General features: G+C 33.1%; 1 non-coding gene across 1 annotated transcript; it reads right to left on the reverse strand.

Moving 5' to 3' along the window:
* Window positions 1-709: 709 nt before the first annotated feature.
* Window positions 710-782, reverse strand: Trnak-cuu (transfer RNA lysine (anticodon CUU)). Its single transcript has one exon. It is a non-coding gene; the product is annotated as a tRNA-Lys (tRNA).
* Between the last annotated feature and the right edge of the window lie 6,814 nt (window positions 783-7,596).

Raw genomic sequence — 7,596 nt, forward strand, 5'->3', positions numbered from 1 at the left:
TCTCTTGCTAGACCAGATTTCCCCTGAGTGATGCCTCTCTGCAGTTCAAACTGTACTCTGGGCCTGCCATTTGTTGGGTGTGGAAGGTGTCTATTGGGAACCCCGGCACTCTATTGTTTTGATTTTTTCTGCTTGCCCCTCCCCCAGCGCTGGCTAGACAGGTTTTGTTTTCGCCGCTGATAGGAGGGAGAGTTGAAGGTCAGGTGTCTCTAGTTTTCCCCGCGACTTTATGCAGGCTCGCTCTGATAATCCCTCCCCTAGAAAGCCTAGGAAAGATTTTATGCGAATTCCTCGCTGTATGGGAGATGAGCTGAGTAACACACACCTGTTTTATTGTTGCAATCTGTGGGAGAGTGGCGGTGGTTACTTCAGCTCTCCAAGATGGTGGCCGCTGGTTTCCTTGGTGGAGTTTTCATTCTGACAGCAATATTTAGAGTTTCCTCACACTGCAGTTACATTCGGCAGAAGATGACTGGCTTATGGATATTATTTTGCTTACCTTTGATTGATGGGCATGCCCCACCAGAACCTATAACAGTTGTATGCATTCCAAAAATAAACTGAGCTACTGGATGTTGGATAGGATGCCACCAGCCAGTTCTCACCAGCTCCCGGAGTCTGTGTGTTGATTCCAAGTCTCTACTCCCCGCAACTGAGGTAGCCTAGTGATTAATTGACCACACCAGTGACAGGAACGTACGCAATTTGGCGCCCAACGTGGGGCTCTAACCCACAAAGCTGAGATTAAGAGTCTCATGCTCTACCAACTGAGTTAGCTGGGCCCAACACTTATTATTTTTTAACAAGTGTATCAGAGAGTTTTTGACACATTGAACACATTCTGGACCATAAGTCTCATTTTAGCACACTTCAAAAGATTAAAATAATAAAGCATATAATCTCCAATCACTGAGTAATTAAATTAGAATTCAGTTTCAGAAATTAATAAATATAATTCTACATAACCATAGGTCAGGCCTCTGGGCAGGTCAATGTCCTATATAGACCAATGTAAATAATACTATGACGACTAAAATTAACTAAGAAGAAAGAGAAACACTATAAATTATGAGTCACAGAGAAATCAAACCAGTAATTAAATACCTATTCACCAAAAAAAGTATTTTTAAAAAATATTTATTTTTTTAGTTGAAGTTGGACACAATATCTTTATTTTATTTATTTATTTTTATGTGGTTTTGAGGATCAAACCCAGGTCCTCACATGTGCTAGGTGAGCATTCTACTGCTAAGCCACAATCCCAGCCCATAAAGTATGTTTTTAATCTCAGAAATTAATTAACTTTCTTTAGAAAGAATACCAATACTACAAAAATTACTCAAAGAAAGAACAGAAAAGTGGTTGAATTTTTCACACTAGATTTTTTTAAAAACCAAACTATTTGATGCCTACAAGAGATAAGACATAGTAGTGATGCAAGAAGATATAAAAAGATATCCTATGCATACTAATTAAAATAAAGCTGGTAGATCTATGAAATACAAAAATATATTTTAAGACATAAGCATTTATAGGGATAAAGGACATTTTACAATGAAAAATGTTATGCTACCTAAAATTTAAAACAATACTAAATTTGTATCCAGCAAATAACATAGCTTCAAATACAAAGCTAAAAATTAACAGGACTCAAATAAGAAACACAAAAATTTGCAGTCATTGTAGGAGACTTTGACACACTTTTCTCAGCAACAGAAAGAAGTGAACATGATGATTATCTTAACCATGTAGACATATATAAAATATGCACCCAAAATGCTAAATTTTTTCAAGTACCCATGAAACATTTATCAGAATTCATGGTCTACTAAACTTATTTTAAAAGCTAACTAATCAAGGATTAAAATTATACTTTGACTTAAGGAATATTAAGCAGGAATCAAATAGCAAATATATCTACAAATAGTCCTGAATGTTTGGAAACTAAGTAAACCCCTTCCAAATTAAAAAAAAAAAAGTTAAAAAGCAAAATATATTTTCCTGAGCCAAAATGAATATTCTCTGTATTAACTGTGAAATGCACCTACGCTATGTTAGATGGATCCTCAAACCTTCCATGCATGCATAGATTAGCAAATGTAAAGGCCACAAAATCCATTGTTTAATTATCTACCCAAAGGAGATTAGAAAAAGAAGAATGAGTGAAACCACAAGAATACACACAAATAAAAAAAACAAACAATAAGAACAAAAAGAGACAAAGAAGCTTATATCACACTAAGAAGTTTCTGTATAGCAAAGGAGACACTAATAGTGTAAACAGACCAACGTACAGAAAAGGAGAAATATTTACAAACTATTCAATGGATAAGGGATTAATATCCAGAATATCTAACCAACACAAATTTTCAACAATTAGAAAAGTTATCCAATTTAAAAATGGGCAAAAGATCTGGATAGACATTTCTCACAAAAAGAAGAACCAAAAGCATATGAAAACAGCTCTCAACACCTGGAAGAATGGCTATTTTAAAAAAAAAGCAAAAAATAACAGATAGACAAATAGTGGTGAGGATGCAGAGATAATAAGACTCATCTATTATTGGTGAGGATGTAAATTTTACAGCCATTACGGAGAACAGTATGAGTATATTCCTCAAAAAACTAAAAGCCTGTCTACCTTATGATCCACCTATCCCACATCTGGGTGTACATATCAAGAAAATGATATAAGCAAAGGTAGACTATTCCAGATTATCCTCGTGGTCCCTAAATGAAATCAGAGCAAAACAGGATTATTTGACTATAGAGACAGAAGGCAACTTGACAACTGAAGCAAGGTGCTACACTTTTGGCTGTGAAGATAGAGGAAGGGACCACATGCCAAGAAAGGCAAGAAATGCAACTCAAAAAAAAAAAAAAAAACTGGAAAAGGCGAGGAAATTGATTACCCTCTACAACTTCTATAAGGAGTGCGATCCTCCTGACACCAAGATTCCAGCCCAGCAAAATTCATTTTGGATTTTTGGCTTCAAGAACTGTAAGAAAATAAATGTGTGCAGTTTGAAGTCACCAAGTTTGTGGTAATTTATTACACAGAAAGAGGAAATGAACACAAAGTTTGCCTCTTGAAAGAGAAAAAAAAATGTACTTTAATGGTAAACTTTGAGTATGACATTTAAAAATCGTTTTTTATCATCCAAAAAAATTTATGGATAATAAAAACATTACAAGAGATTATGACCAAAATTTTTCAATAAATATGTGACTTTAGGTGAAATGTAAAATTGCTTTACAAACAGATCTCTAAAAATGAGCACAAAAAGAGAAGATTTCTGTAGTGTAAATCTATTGAAGATATTTTAAATGTTTTTTTTTAAATACTACCCCAAATAAATTTTCTTCACAGAGTGCTTCACTGATAAAGTCTTTTAAATTGTTAAGAAAGAAGTAAGCCAGACACAGTAGCACACTACTGTGTTCCCAGCAGCTCAGGAGGCTGAGGCAGGAACAACATAAGTTCAAAGCCAGCCTCAGCAGCTCAGAGAGGCCATAAGCAATTTAGCAAGATCCTGCCTCAAAATAAAATTTAAAAAGGGCTAGGGATGGAATCGTTGGTTGAGTGCCCTTGGGTTCAATCCCTGGAATCAAAAAAAAAAAAAAAATAGCATCAATTTTGTACCAAGTCTTCAAGAAAAAGAAAAACATAATTGTTTTGAGACCAGCTTAATTTTGATTCCAAATTATGAGAAGTTATTACAAAAAAGAAATAAAATCATGAATGTTGATTCAGAGATTCAGTAAAATCTAGCAATATAATTTTAAAAATACATCATCAAGAGGTTGTTTTCTCCTCAGGAATGCGGAATTAGTTTTAAAAATCTAATAATGAAACACTAGGTTCAGATGAATTCATTGATGAATTCTACCAAACATTTAAGGAAGAATTTAAACAAATTCTCTACAGTCTCTCTCAGAATATGGAAATATAGGGAATAGTTACTGACACATTCTATGAAAGTACCATTACCCTAAAAGCAAAACCAGGCAGATATTACAAGAAAACTATAGACCAAAATCTCTCATGAGCATAGCTACAAAAAAATTCCATGCAATAGTAAATTGAATAAGACAGTACGTAATAAAAATTACACAACATGACCAAGTAGGATTTACTCCAAGAATGCAAGACTGGTTCAACATTTGAAAATCAATTGCTGCATAATTAAAGACAAAAAAACTATGATTATATATGCAAAAAATATTAAATGCAGAAAAGGCAATTTGCAGAATAGAAAATCCCATTTATTATAAATCTCTCAGAAAATTAGTAATAGAGGGAAACTTTCTCAACTTGATAAAGAATATCTATTTTAAAAATCCTATAGCTGCCAAGTGTGGTGGTGCATGCCTGTAATCCAAGTGCCTCAGGAGGCTGAGGCAGAAGGATTGAAAGTTCTGAACCAGCCTCAGCAATTTAGCAAGGCCCTATACAATTAGCAAGACAGACCCTGTCTCAAAAGTTAAAATAAAAATCAAAAGGGCTGGAGTTGTGGCTCTCAGTGGTCAAGCATCCCTGGTAAAAAAAAAAAAAAAAAAAAAAAAAAAAAAAAAAAAAAAAAAAAAAAAAAACAACAACAAAGAAACAAAACTTTAGCTAAATTATATGTAATGATGGTAAACTCCAAGTTTTCCCTATCAGATCAGGAATAGGACAAGGATGTCTTTCTCACTATGACTTTTCAACATTGCATTGCAAGTCTACCTAATGCAATCAGAAAATAAGAAAAAGGGATTATAGGTTGGAAATTTAAAAATAAAAGACTTTCTTTTCCTGAAGTTGATATTATTCTTATTCTCTATGAAGAAAACCCAAAAGAATTGACTGAATACATCTCCTTAAACTAAAAAGCAACTTTAACAGGGTTGCAGGATATAAGGTTAATACAAAGAAGTCAACCACTTTTCCTTTATAACAGCAATGAATTCAGCAAGTACTATATATGTTTCCCCCAAAAATCTCAATTATAAATATAAAAATGTACAAGATTTCTATGAGGAAAATGACAAAACTCTGATGAAATAAATCAAATAAATAAATGGAGAGATTCCACGATCATGGGTAGGAAGACTCAATATTGTCAAGATACCAGTTCTTCACAACTTGAGCTATAGACTCAATGCAAGTTATTTTATGAATATCAATAAACTTATTCTAAAGTTTATATGGAAAGGCAAAAGACCCTGAATAGTCAAAAACTATAATGAAAAAGCAAAGTTGTGTTGCTTGACTTCAAAATAAAGGGTACAAGCATAATAAACAAAATAGGTGATATTGGTAAAAGAGTAGACAGATCAATCAATGAAACAAAATTAAGAGCTCAGAAATAGACCCGTGTAACTATATTCAACTGATCTTTGAAAAAAAATCAAAAGCAATACAATGAAGAAAACTTTTTTTTTTAAATAGTGTTGGAACAATTAGGCATTCACATGAAAAAAAGACAATCAGGACACAGACCTTATACTCGTCACAAAAATTAACTCAAAATGAAACACAGAACAAAATGTAAAATGAAAAACTATATAAACTCCCAGAAAGTAACTTAGGAAATATAAATGACCTTGGGTTTGGCAATGACTTTTTACTTGCAACACCAAAGGCATAATCCATGAAAGAAAGAATCAATAATCTGGACTTCATTAAAATTAAAATATTCTGCTTTGTGAAAGACACTGTGGGGAGAATGAAAAGACAAGCCATAAACTGCAGGAAAATATTTGCAATAGAGATGTCAGACAAGGGACCGTAATCTAAAATATACAAAGAACTCTTAAAATTCAACAATAAGAACATAAATAATCCAATTAAAAAATGGGCCAAAGACTTTAACAGATACCTCACCAAAGAAGATATACAGATGGCAAATAAACATATGAAAAGATGTTTCACACCATATGTCATGATGAAAATGAAAATGAAACTGAGAAACCCCTCCATACCTATTAGCATGGCCAAAATCCAGAACACTGACAACACCAAATGCTGGTGAGGATGTGGAACAAGAACTCTTATTCATTGCTGGTGGAATGCAAAATCATAAAATCACTTTGGAAGACAGTTTAGTGGTTTCTTAGAAAACTAAACATACTCTTAGCATATGATCCAGGAATTGGGCTTTTTGGTATTTAGCCAAAGGAGTTGAAAATTCATGCCCACACAAAATCCTACACATGGATGTTTATAGCAGTTTTATTCATAATTGCTGAAACTTGGAAGCAACCAAAATGTCCATTAGGAGATGGATATATTAGGAGTGGATATATAAGCTGTGGTAAGTCTAAACAATGGAATATTATTCAGCACTAAAATTAAATGAGTTATAAATTCATGAAAAAACTTGGAGGAACCTTAAATGTATACTACTAAGTGAAAGAAGCCAATCTGAAAAGGCTACATACTACACAATCCCAATTATTTAACATGTGGAAAAAGGTAAATATGGAGCCAGTATAAAGATCAGAGTTTGCCAAGGGTTGGAGATGGGGAGGGAAGAATAGGAAGAGCACTTGAGACTTATAAGGCAGTGAATTAGACTGTATGATACAATAATGGTGAATACATATAGTCAGGCATTTATCCATACCCACAGAATATTCAATACCCAGAGTAAACCCTAATTTAAACCATAAGCTCTGAGTGATAATGTTGTATCAATATAAGTGCATCAACTACAACAAATGTACCAAGTCGTAAGGGATTTTGATAATGGGGGAGCTTAAACGTGTGGAGGCAGAGTGTATATGAAAAAATCTCTGTAACTTTACTCAATTTTTCTGTGAACATAAAAGAGATCTAAAAAATAGAATCTATTAAAAATCCACCAATCTTATTCACTTTCTTAATAAAGATAAAAAAATCATATTCACATCTCAATAAAGGATCATTAACTAAAATTAAAAATAAAGACATTTAAACTTACGGAAGTCAGAAAGTAATTTAAAAATGATAGTAACCTATCAATAATTATTTAAATGTAAATGGCCTAGATTTGTCCATCAAAAGATATAGGGTGCCTAAATGGATTAAAAAACAAAACAAAACAAGATCTAACTATGTGCTCGCAACAAGATTTATCTCTAAAGAAACATACAGATTGAAAGTGAAGAGAGAGAAAAAAATCTCTTGGCAAATGGAAAACAAAAGAGTATGGGATTTTATACTTACACTAGGTGAAATAAACTTTAAACTACTATAAGAGAGAAAAGGGGTCATTTTATAATGATAAAAGAGTCAATTCATTAGGATAAAACATTTTAAACATATAAGTGCCCAACATTGAAGCAAGCAAATATAAAAAGCAAATATTCACTTAACTGAACTGAGAAATAGACAGCAATACGATAATAGCTCTGACTTCAATGCTTCTTTTCCCTCAATGGACAGATTATCCAGACAGAAAATCAATAGGGAAACATTGGACTTGACCTGCACATTGGAACAAAAAAACCATAAGACGTATATAGAACATTCCATCCCAAAGCAGCAGATTTCTTTTCAAGTGCACATGATGCATCCTCCTGTGCAGATCATATGTGAGAACACATAACAAGGCATGACAAATTTAAGAAGAT

Source organism: Callospermophilus lateralis, chromosome 14 (assembly GCF_048772815.1).
Source record: "Callospermophilus lateralis isolate mCalLat2 chromosome 14, mCalLat2.hap1, whole genome shotgun sequence".
Lineage (NCBI taxonomy): Eukaryota > Metazoa > Chordata > Mammalia > Rodentia > Sciuridae > Callospermophilus > Callospermophilus lateralis.